This window comes from Ascaphus truei, unplaced genomic scaffold (assembly GCF_040206685.1).
Source record: "Ascaphus truei isolate aAscTru1 unplaced genomic scaffold, aAscTru1.hap1 HAP1_SCAFFOLD_405, whole genome shotgun sequence".
NCBI classification, from domain to species: Eukaryota; Metazoa; Chordata; class Amphibia; order Anura; family Ascaphidae; genus Ascaphus; species Ascaphus truei.
Window position 1 is genome coordinate 115864 of NW_027456736.1, and position 10651 is coordinate 126514.

At 43.3% G+C, this 10651-nt stretch overlaps 1 long non-coding RNA gene across 1 annotated transcript; it reads right to left on the reverse strand.

Moving 5' to 3' along the window:
* Positions 1 to 6837: 6837 nt before the first annotated feature.
* Positions 6838 to 8461, reverse strand: LOC142483967 (uncharacterized). Its single transcript, XR_012797515.1, has 3 exons — positions 8350 to 8461; positions 7134 to 7292; positions 6838 to 7047 (listed from the first exon to the last, which is right to left on the reverse strand). It is a non-coding gene; the product is annotated as an uncharacterized LOC142483967 (long non-coding RNA).
* Positions 8462 to 10651: the final 2190 nt, after the last annotated feature.

Here is a 10651-nt window from a genome sequence, read left to right on the forward strand (position 1 = left end):
CAATAATGAAAAATGAAATTTTAAATGTGGCCTTCTTTACAGATTATAATTCCGTACATAGGGACATCGAAAAGGTTTTTTTTATAAACACTGGGTATTTTGTGCAATGATCCCATATTGGGATCACATCTAGACACTAAACCACGGTTTATCTATAGGAGAGCCAAAAACATTAAAAATTTGCTAGCACCTAGTGATGTTTTTTTAAGTAATAACACTACAGTACAAAAGAACTGGTTAGGGCCTAAACCAAAAGGCAATTATATTTGTGGTAAGTGTAGTATTTGTAAGTACCAACATCCTGACAAGCATACATTTAATTCTAAAAACACACAAGAAGTTTTTAATATTGATGACTTTATTTTATGTACATCTACACACATTGTTTACTTATTGGAATGTGCGTGTGGATATCAGTATGTAGGCAGAACCAAACGCAGCCTTAAAGTTCGTATCCAGGAACACGTCAGAAATATAAAAAATGGTTTTGAAAAACACAGTGTTTCCAGACACTTTTTATTACACCACAACAAAGATCCGTCCAGTCTCACTTTTAAGGGGATTCAGTTTATTCCTGTAAATAGAAGAGGTGGGGACAGAGTTAAAACACTATCATCTAAGGAGACATATTTGATACACAAGTAAGATACTATGTCCCCTAAGGGGTTAAATGAGGATGTTGACATCTGGGCACTTTATTAAGAGGAATTTGTATTAAAAAAAAATTTCTAGCCCCCTTCTCCACTTAAACCCAAGGGATATCACTGATCTATGTATCTCTGTTTTCCCTGCTCCGTTCTATTGTCTATACGTATTTATATTGTTACTTCTAGTTGCATCTTTTATATGTATTTATTGATACTATCTATTTTAGTACTAATATTGTGTTTCTTTTATTCCAGCATGTTTTTAATTATTTATGCTAGGTTTAGTTTATATGTTTATAAAATCTTTTTATTATGTATGTAGTTAATAAAGTTGTTGTTTTAAAAGTAATGATTTCATTTTCCCTATCACTTTAACCATTACCTAGTCTAGATGATTGGTCCATTTTTAATTGTTTGACCAATGAGACATCTTTGTTAGGTACTTAAGGCCTCTGGGTAATGGCCAAATTATTCCCTGAAGAAGTAGTTTATTCTACGAAACATGTTGGATGATTTTTATCTAGTGCCTTAATATTGCCATTGCCTCCATTGGCTTCACCCTGCTAGTATTACTCCCGGTGGTAATTTTGGGCATATGAGAGACTTTGAGAGACTTTGAGAGACTTTCACTGCCTCCCTGCCGGTTCCCTCGCTGCTGCGGAGACTGTGACGTCATCACGCAGTATCCCGTGACGGAGCGACAACGTGGCACGCCGAGTGTACCCTTGCAGAGCTGAGGTCTCACCCCCGTACAGTGGATCTGCTCGCTGAGCTACACGAGCTGCACCAGACGGCTTGGAAGCACGAGCGGTCCCACCAAGCACCAATACCTGCAACGGATCGTGGTTGCCTTAAAGGGAAATCCCCTTGGGAGCGATGTACTGTTGGATGAGGGGTTTTGGACATTAATCCTGCTCCTGAACCAACGTAGCGCCCCCGCTGAGAGAAGCAAGCTGCAGACTCTTCTGACAACAGTTGCTGAGTGGTAACTTGTGTGAAACACACTAAATGCACCTATTCCACTGTTTTGATGTACGCAGATTTATTACCCTGTAATTACTAATATATAGCATTACTTGCTTCACTGTTTGGCGTTGTGTGCTGTTTCTTTTGTTTCCATATAAAAGGAAGGAGACTCCAATAACAGGCAGGGGTGGAACCAGGAAGTGAATCGTCATAGGCTACTGGTACTCACAGGTTTGTCCAATGATGCAGCCGATCAGGTAGGAGGTTGCTTGCAGGCTGCACGTGTCACAGAGTTCAGACGGCGGGACTTAGAGTGTGTGATACTCCCAGGCCGGTTCCTTGAGACATCAGAGCGGTGGCGGAGCCTGGAACGCGCATCACTGCCATGCTGGTGTTGTTTAACAACAGAGCGGGGACAGAGCCTACCGCGCGCATCAGCGGGGCGACTAGACGAGCGACCACAACGTACAGCCAGGTGAGGGGATGGTCCCTGAACGCTGGAACGGCGAATCCTCACAGTACCCCCCCTCTAGGAGCGACCTCCGGGCGACTCCATGAAGGCTTATCCGGAAATTTGGAATGGAAGTTACGGATTATCCTGGAAGCATGACCATGATGATTAGGAACCCAGGATCTTTCCTCTGGGCCGTAACCCTTCCAGTGTACCAAATACTGTAATGAGCCTCTTGAGAACTTTAAGTCCAGAATGGATTGTATTTCATACTCAGGTTGGCCTTGTACCATATGAGACGAAGTGGGAGGCGAATGAACTGAGTGAGTATTCTGGACCACTTGCTTAAGCAATGAGACGTGAAAAACGGATGGGATCCGCATAGAAGGAGGTAACGCGAGACGATACGCCACGGGATTAATCCTTTCTGAGATAGAAAAAGGACAGAGAAATCTGGTTGCAAACTTCATAGACGGTGCCTTCAGCCTGATGTTCTTGGATGAGAGCCAAACTTTGTCGCCAATCTTGAATTCCTGAGCAGGTCTACGGTGGCGATCAGCCTGGGTCTTCTGCTTATTGGTAGCTGTCTTGATGTTTGCCTGAACCTTTTTCCAAAGATCTTGCAATGCTTTAATCCTGTCGTCTGCCGCGGAAACCCCTGATGAAGATACAGAGATAGGGAGTGTAGAAGGATGGAACCCGTAATTTACAAAAAATGGGGATTCCAGAGTAGATCCACTTTGTGCGTTGTTATGGGCGAATTCTGCCCAGGGCAAAAGTTCTGACCAGTCATCTTGGGAATCTGAAACAAAACATCTTATGTATTGTTCTAGGGACTGATTGGTCCTTTCAGTTTGACCATTCGTCTGTGTGTGGTACCCGGAGGAGAAATGTAGAGAAATGCCCAGTTGTATTTAAAAAGAACGCCAAAAGCGAGACACAAACTGTGAACCCCTATCAGACACGATAACCAGGGGTACTCTGTGAAGTCGAAAGATCTCTCTGATGAATACACGGGAAGGTTGGAAGAATTGGGAAGACCTTTGAGAGGCATAAAGTGGGACTGTTTAGAAAATCGATCCACGACCACCAGGATCGTATTCATGCCCTTGGATACCGGTAAATCCACAATGAAATCCATGGACAGGTGTGTTCATGGTCGGTTGGCAACAGGAAGGGGCTGGAGAAGTCCTGAAGAAAGATTCCTGGGAGTCTTAGTCCTGGCACAAGTTGGGCACGCGGCTACGAAGTCCTTGACATCTTTCTGAATCCTGGGCCACCAAAAAGTTCTGGAAATCAGATCTAAAGTTCTCCTGGTACCTGGGTGACCAGCGGCTCTGGAGGAGTGACTCCATTGGAGAACTTTCCTGCGGTGTGTAGGAGAAGTATACAGACGACCCTCGGGAATATTGAAATCTGCAGGGGTGTGATCTTGTTGTCGTACAATATCTTTGAGAACGTTGAAGGTGGTTGCAGATAAGAATACACTTAGCAGGGAGAATAGGCCTTTGTTGGTCCTCAGATTTATCATCCGAAGAGAATTGTCGGGAAAGGGCGTTAGCCTTGAAATTTTTTGTTCCATGCAGATATGATATTATGAAATTGAATCTTGAAAAGAATAATGACCATCTGGCTTGACGGGCTCCAAGACGACGTGCTCATTCAATGTATAACGGATTTTTAGGATCTGTTAAGATAGTTATGGGATTCTCAGTGCCCTCCAGAAAATGTCTTCATTCTTCTAATGCTAATTTCACAGCCAGGAGTTCCCGATTCCCGATATCGTAATTGCACTCAGCGGAAGAATTTTTTGGGGAGAAAAATGCAAAGGGATGCAATCTGGATTGAGGATTCTTCCTCTGGGAAAGGACAGCACCAACACCGATGTCTGATGCATCTACTTCTAGGGTGAAAGGCAGTTTAGGATCAGGATGAATAAGGATACAGTGGCGGCCGCCTTTATCCTAAATCGGCTATATGCGCGGCGCTCTGATAATCTCGGTCAGATGCGTTTTTTTTTTTTAGTCCGGAGTGAATTGCGTTATTTTAGCGCTCGTGATATTAGCATTTTATTCTTGCTGTCTGCAATACTGCAATGCTGTCTAAAAACTCAGGGGGGCGTTCACGAGCTGTTGTCTTGGAAGTCTAATACCTTAGCAGTTCAACCTACGTCAGTACACAGTCTGCGTGTGCGTGCGCAGTAATTGTAAATTTGCATATTTACAGTATACATGCATTTGCATGTCTCATTTGAAAATTGTTGAAACGCACAGGTGTGTACAGTACTGTAACACTGTCACATTTCGGCATATGCAGCGCTCTCCCCTCGCTCGCCCCCGCACACACACAGGATAATTTGCTGCACTGCAGGATATTTCAACTTCTTATCTTATCTACAGTGCAGTACATCTCTCCCACGCCATTCCTTTGAACGTGTGTCTTTCTGGTTTCAATCAGATTCCTGCTTGACAGCAGATGATTACTGCGCATGCACCTGTAACTTCACCCACCACTGCTTGCTTGAGTGAGTGACCAAAAAAAAAAAAAAAAATTCTCCTCAGTTTTTAATGTTTTTTTTTCTCCACGAGCCTGCAAAAACCATCTTGATATTATGATATTCAATCTGTGCTGTAGCTTTTGACTGCAACCCTGTGCGTTTGACTGCACATGGTTGATTTGTGTGCTTTTTACGTACTGTATTTGGGAGTGTAGGGATCATATTATTATGATGAACTGCCTTTTGAAATTAAAGTATGTCATTATCTTTGAACTTCATGCAGCTGTACCCTGTAGCCCCCTATCCCATGCACACACAAGGCTTGCTCAAGGATTTGAAACTCTTATCGACAGACACCTCCACAGAGTCATTCATTTTCTGAAGTTTGCCATTGTGTTCTTAATCCGTCCCTAGCCGAGCGTCACCTTACTGCGCCTGTGTGTAATCCTCTTTGAGATGGGAGCTAGCTGATTACTGCGCATGACTCACACAACCCCCCCCCTCCAACCCTTTGAGGCTTTGTTTACGGTAACGCTTTGGAAAAATCCCTTCTCGAATTTGATATGTAAATCTGATTTGCACAGCACTGTGAGAATTGAGAGTTAAAAAACCATTAACGGATTCAAGTTGTTTTGTCATTCATTCATTTTCTTTGGTGTACTGTAGGTGTGGGGGGCGGGGGTTGTTGTCAATGATTATGATTATCAAGAATGTAAATACATATTTATTTTATTTTATCAGGAACCAAAAAAAACAAATATAAAAATAATCATGAATAATACATAATGCAGTCTTTATTAAGTTCTTCTGTCAGATGGAAATTGAGGGCCGGTGGATAATCATGAATAATGCACATTGATAATAATATTAATTAATAATATATAATATATAATAATATATATAGTAATATAATTTTTTCCGTCTTTATCTTCTTCCTCATTCTGTGTACAGTACAGTAGTTCATTGAGAGAGGAGAGGTTTTGTGTACATCATTACTGCTGTTTAGATACTGTACACTTAATTGTACAAACAGTTCACAGACTGTACACGAAACCCCCCTCTCTCCCAGTCCATCCTTTTTTTCTGAAAAGACAAGAAAACAAAAAATTAGTGCAGTTATGTGCATACTGTATTATGGCATTGTGTGCTGTGTAGTACTGTTAAACTAGTCTATACTGGAACTACTGTATACTGTGACTACTGTTAAATAGTTCAGCACCATATGGCTGGTGCTGCTCTCTCTGGAAATAAATAAATTGAGCAGTTAGGTGCATACTGTACTGTATTATGGCACTGTGTACTGTATACTGTAGCTACTCCATATTGGACTACAGTACGCTGTTAGCACTGTCAAACAAGTCCATACTGGAACTACTGTATTCTCTGACTACTGTTAAATACTTTGTAACCAGATGGCTGGTGCTGCTCTCTCTGGAAAGAAGTAATTTGAGCAGTTACTGTACTGTAGGTGCATACTGTATTATGGCATTGTGTACTGTATAGCTACTCCATATTGGACTACAGTATGCAGTTACCGTAATACTATCAAACTAGTCTATACTGGAACTACTGTATACTCTGACTACTAGGAAAGAAAAAATCTGTGCCATACTTACCTATATCATACTGTACTTACAATACTACAGTACATTACTTCAGTATACCATACTACCTTCCTGATGCTTGCTCATTACGCGCGATCACAATGGGCAACACAGTCGCAATATGGTAAATATATTTATTGCATCGTTCCACGGTGAGTACATCGTTCCAAAAACTCAGTATGCCTTTCGCCAACTCATCCTTTTTGGAGGGTTTCACGACTTTTCGGATATGGTCCTTCAGCTGATGCCAGACCATTTCGATCGGATTGAAGTCTGGCGATCTGTCATTGGAAAAAAAGGACATTTAGTTTAAGAGATACAGTACACAGTAAAAACAGTGGGGAAAAAATGAGACACGGTTACCGCACTTACTCCGCTGGCGTCTTCACCCAGTTGATACCGCGCTCAAGGATATGCGCTGTTGACGCGGTGTGCTTCGGATCGTTGTCCTGGTAGAAACGGTGACCACCCGGGAACTCGCGTGTGATGTATTCCACAATCTCAGGCACAATTTTGTCTTGGAAGAAAGCTTTATCCATGATTCCTATAACAAGAAAAGAAAAGTGCTCAAAAAACTGCACACTAATACAGTACAATGCATAAGGCTACATTATATTTTATATTTTACCTTCAAAGATGACAATGCATCCTGGTCCACGCCTAAAGATGGCACCCCACACATGCATCTTCACTGGGTGTTTTGGCCGCGGCTTCATAGATATGCAACCTTTTTTGTGGAATGCAAAGGTGGCAAATTTCTCCAGCGATACAGTAGACTCGTCAGTGAAGATGCAATCCTGGAAAGTTTCCCCACTGAAGATCCATGCCTGGGCCTGGACCACTCTTTTGATTTTGTTAACGTCCCTTATCATGGGGTACGGTCTGTAATGACAAGGAATAATTAGTTTTAGAGGTACAGTACAGTTTCTTAAACAACACTTTTACCTCCTGTATTGTCCAGTACTAACCTCACACGTCCATATTTCCATCCAATTCTGCGTCTCATCTTCTTTATGCTGGTCTCGGATACAGTGAGATTGTGATTTTCTTGCAGAGTGTATTTGACCCTTAATGCACTCTTCTCATCATTCTTCTCACTTATTTTGTCGACCAGAAGAGTTGTCTCCCTACAATGTACAGAAAAACAACAATCCAGTGAGTTACAGTGTAGTAGGCCACTACGAGGGGCGGACGACTCTGCGCATGCGCTGCCTCGCATCAACGGATGCAGATAGCTTCCTGGCCTGAGAGACCCGGCGGTCAAATCTGCGCATGCGCTTCAACCTCCCATGTCTGTGTGGACGTATGGGGGGAATGGCGGCTCTCCACCTCCGGCCCCGGCGGCGCTCAGTCAGCGGGACACAGGGAAGGGGAAGCGGAGTTAGGGAGGAGAGAGGCTGAGCAGCGGCTCCTCCTCTCACAGCCGGAGGACTTGCGGGGCTTCCGCCATCTAACTACACCCACACCCGCAGCACCGGAAGCTCTGCGCCAGCCATCTTTGTACACCCATGGCAGCGGACGTGTGGGGTTAACGGCGGCCGTTAGGAGTGGCGCCGGCGGCTATCGCCGGCACCGCATGTCACAGCAGGCGTGTGGGGGGGAGGGATGGGGAAGCCCTGCCGTCACTTCCGTTTCACATTTGTCCCCCATCTCTCCCGTTTTACCCCATCAGAATAGGTGCCACTAAAGAAGTTTCACTTCAAAAATATACATATACCGTTGTTATATAAATATACTGAAATAACTATAAAATTAGATACAGTAGATCTACAGTACACAATATAGTGTTCTATTAATATGCAGCAATATAAGAAATATACATATACCGTTGTTATATAAATATACCGAAATAACTATAAAATTAGATACAGTAGATCGACAGTACACAATATATTGTTCTATTAAGATGCAGCAATATAAAAAAATATACATATAATGTTGTTATATAAATATACCGAAATAACTATAAAATTAGATACAGTAGATCGATAGTACACAATATATTGTTCTATTAATATGCAGCAATATAAAAAATATACATATACCGTTGTTATATAAATATACCGAAATAACTATAAAATTAGATACAGTAGATCTACAGTACACTATTACAGTACACTAGTAGATCTACAGTACAATATTTTATAAAAAAATAAATAAATTTAGTTATATAAATATACTTACGCGTTAGTTACCGTTGGTGTCCTCGTGCGTTGTCTGGTTTTCCGTGTGCATGATAGCTCACGGTGGTTGATGGCACAACGAGGCCAGAAGTAGCTAACCAGCGTTGGATATCTGCAATTTGGTGTCCGCTCATGTACATCTCCTTAATTCGCATGCTGAGATCCTTTGAAATCTTTTTAACAGGCATTGCTGCGAGTAGAAAGAAATACAAACACAAGAATGTATATTCGATGTTTAGTCGATGTGTATTCAATGTGCAGTGAATCCACAAAATGGATGGTGTATTTATACGTTAATGACTCACATTAGAGTACGCCCACTTTCAACACCTCTACCTCGTCGCCATGCATAAAAGGTTACACACTTTGCATAGCCCACCACTCGATGATCTTTATCTGAACTTGCCCTTGTCCAGATACTGCATTGTGCCATCTGCTTCCATGGATCAATCTCGATTCTACGGATGCCGGAAGCCACTCGCCTCTGCCGTGCCTATCACACAGAAAAAGCGAAAGGCAGCAGCAGTTTCCAAGCCAAGGCCAAAGCGACAGGCTAAGGCCAATAAAGAAAACCTTCTGCTGACCCCAAAGGCTAAGGGTTTTAATAGACGTCAGCCTTATTATGTCAAGAAGAAATAAGGTGATGTACACTCAACGCAAAACAAATGGCAGCCAACCCAACAAACCCGCAGACCACTTCCTCCAATACGCTTCAACGATTCTGCCGCCGCTCTCCTGGATATCTTCAGCCCATCTTCTCTACTGCTCTTCGACGATGCTGCCGCTGGTGTCCCTGAAATTCACGGGTCACTTTCTCCTTTGCGCTTAGACGAAAATCCAGAGGTCACTTTCTTCAACGACGCTGCCGCTTCTCCTCTCCCGGATATACACAGGTCACCACCTCCACCTTTCTTCGACGACGCTGCCGCTTCTCTCCATGGAACCCCCATCTCATCCTCCGTAGCACCCATCCACCCAGATGTCCACAGCACGCCATGCAAAAGAAGCAGCTCGTTAGACCGGATGCTGAATGGGATAAGTGTGGATATCCCCGGGAACTCTATTGTGCTGGCAAAAATAGATCTGCTTCTGGAGACCATGCTAAATATGGATCAACGGATGCTAAATATGGATCAACGGATGCAGAAGATGGATCAACGGATGGAGAAGATGAATCGACGGATGGAGAAGATAGAGACTGACATAGCGGGGATACATAATTTGCTCGGTGTTCATGTCCCTGTATCCCCGACGCCAGAGCAGGAGGGTGGCATGGATGTGATGAATGAGACCTTCGACCACCTTCTATCACCAAGCGCAACCCCTCCACCAGAAGAATTTGTGTTCTATGTAAAGAAGGTTCTTGTGGTCCGTGAGAATAGTAAACAGCTCTTTTGACTCCTCCAGCAGGTGTCTCCACTCTTGAAGAGCCATCTTCATGGCCAGAAGTTCCCTGTTACCCACGTCATAGTTCCTCTCGGCGGATGTGAATTTCTTGGAAAAATATGCACAGGGATGTAACTTATCTTGAGGCATGGGTCTCTGAGAAAGAACGGCTCCAGAGCCGCAATCAGAAGCGTCGACTTCCAGGACGGAGGGAAGTTCAATGTTGGGATGACGGAGAATAGGTGCAGATATAAAAGCTTCCTTGAGTGTCTCAAAAGCGGAGATGGCCTCGGATGACAAAGCAGAAGGATCAGCTCCTTTTTTGGTGAGCGCAGTGAGGGGTGCTGCAATGGTAGAAAAACTCTGTATAAACTTACGATAGTAATTAGCGAGCCCTAAAAAACATTGTATGGCTTTGAGAGAATTGGGTCTTGGCCATTCAGTAACTGCTTGAAGTTTACCGGAGTCCATCATAAACCCCTCATCGGAAATGATGTACCCCAGAAATGGAGTAGATACCTGATGAAAGGTGCACTTCTCCAGTTTGGCGTACAAATGGTGTTCACAGAGACGGGAAAGGACGTAGGAGGTGTGGCGTATATGGTCCTGGAGATCTTTGGAAAAAAATCAGGATATCATCCAAGTATACTATAACAAAAATATTGAGTACCTTACGAAAGACGTCGTTGATGAAATCCTGGAAGACAGCGGGAGCATTACATAAGCCGAAAGGCATTACAAGATACTCGTAGTGTCCACTACGCATGTTGAAGGCCGTTTTCCATTCATCCCCCTTTCTGATGCGCACCAGGTTATAGGCACCACGTAGATCCAACTTGGAAAAAATCTTGGCCCCCTGTAATTTATCGAACAGTTCGGTAATGAGGGGAAGGGGGTAACGATTTTTGATAGTTATG